The sequence below is a fragment of the Cervus elaphus genome, chromosome 1 (genome assembly GCF_910594005.1).
Source record: "Cervus elaphus chromosome 1, mCerEla1.1, whole genome shotgun sequence".
Lineage (NCBI taxonomy): Eukaryota > Metazoa > Chordata > Mammalia > Artiodactyla > Cervidae > Cervus > Cervus elaphus.
Genome location: NC_057815.1, coordinates 27,069,465 through 27,071,293, shown reverse-complemented (window position 1 = coordinate 27,071,293; position 1,829 = coordinate 27,069,465).

Sequence of the window (1,829 nt, the reverse complement as noted above, 5' to 3'; positions counted from 1 at the left end):
GGTAGCGTCATACAAAAATAGGACACAAGGCAGATTCGGCACGTGGGTTGCAGTTTGCCGACTTCTGACCTAACTAAGATATTTACACTGGTTTTAAAGACAGTAAGATCAATCCTTTTGTTCATAACTTTTCCTTTATGAGTTAGTATATGGTTGAAACACATCAAAATATTTTTCTATTCTTATCTCGACACTATTGCAAACAGATGTGAGCAAATACTGGAATAAAACCATACAACATAACTAGTCTAACTAACAAAAGGTATGTATGTGCAATTTTTCAAAAATTACCAAAAATTTTGTGTTCAAGTAAGATAAATCAGTGAAATAGCTCTTGAATTTTGACAGAGAGGATCCTATCAAATACTAATCATTAGTGTAACAGTGATATTGTAATGAATCAGTCCTTGGATTTATATGTCTCAATTAAAAGAAACGTGTTTATCTCACAGAATCACAAGAAGTTGATTCCTAACAGAAACCTCAAACTGAACATTATTAGGAACTCTACAGCAATAGATACTCTTGGAAAAAGATAGTTTCTGTCCAAAATTTCCAGATTTCAACAACTACAGTAGATGTAGGCATCTTCCATCCAAGATTCATGAACTAACAGAGAGTGACAGTTTAGCATGCATTAATTTATTCTTTCTGCTATGAATCCTTGTGCTTTTCTAGTCTGAAGCTTCCTTTATGTATCTTACTTTTAATGCTTATATGCTTATTTTTAATGCTTAAATATCACCAATTCCTCCGATCAAGAAGCTTCCACAAGCCTTTTATCCTCATCCATCAGAGGGGAGGCTAATGAAAACCACAATCACAGAAAACTAGCCAAACTGATCAACTGGATCACAGCCTTGTCTAGCTAAATGAAACTATGAGCCATGCTGCATAGGGCACCCAAGACAGACAGGTCATGGTGGAGAGTTCTGACAAAACACGGTCCACTGGAGACAGGAATGTCAGACCACTTCAGCATGCTTGCCTTGAGAAGCATATGAACAGTATGAAAAGGCAAAAAAAGATATAATACTGAAAGATGGACTCCACATGTCAGTAGGTGCCCAAAATGCTCCTGGAGAAGAGAAGAGAAATAGCTCCAGAAGGAATGAAGAGGGTGAGCCAAAGCAGAAATGATGCCCAGTTCTGGATGTGTCTGGTGGTGAAAGTAAAGTGTGAGGGTGTAAAGAACAATATTGCATAGGAACCTAGAAAGTTAGGTCCATGAATCAAAGTAAATTGGAAATGGTCAAGCAGGAGACTGCAAGAGTGAACATCGACTTTTTAGGAATCAGTGAACTTAAATGGACTGGAATAGGTGAATTTAATTCAGATGACCATTATATCTACTACTGTGGACAAGAATCCCTTAGAAGAAATGGAGTAATCCTCATAGTTAATAAAAGAGTCAAACACAGAACTTGGGTGCAATCCCAAAAATGTCAAATTGATCTCAATTCATTGCCTAGGCAAACAGTTCAATATCATAGTAATCCAAATCTATGCCCCAACCAGAAATGCTGAAAAAGCTGAAGTTAAATGGTTCTCTGAAGACCTAAAAAATCTTCTAGAGCTAACACCAAAAAAATATGTGTTTTTCATCATAGGGGACTGGAATGCAAAAGTAGGAAATCAAGAGATACCTGGAGTAACAGACAAGCTTGGCCTTGGAGTACAAAATAAAATAGGGCAAAGGCCAACAGAGTTTTGCCAAAATAGTGGACTGGCCATAACAAATACCCTCTTCTATCACAAGAGACATTGCTACACATAGACATCCCTAGATGGTCAACAGAAATCAGATTTATTATATTCTTTGCAGCCAA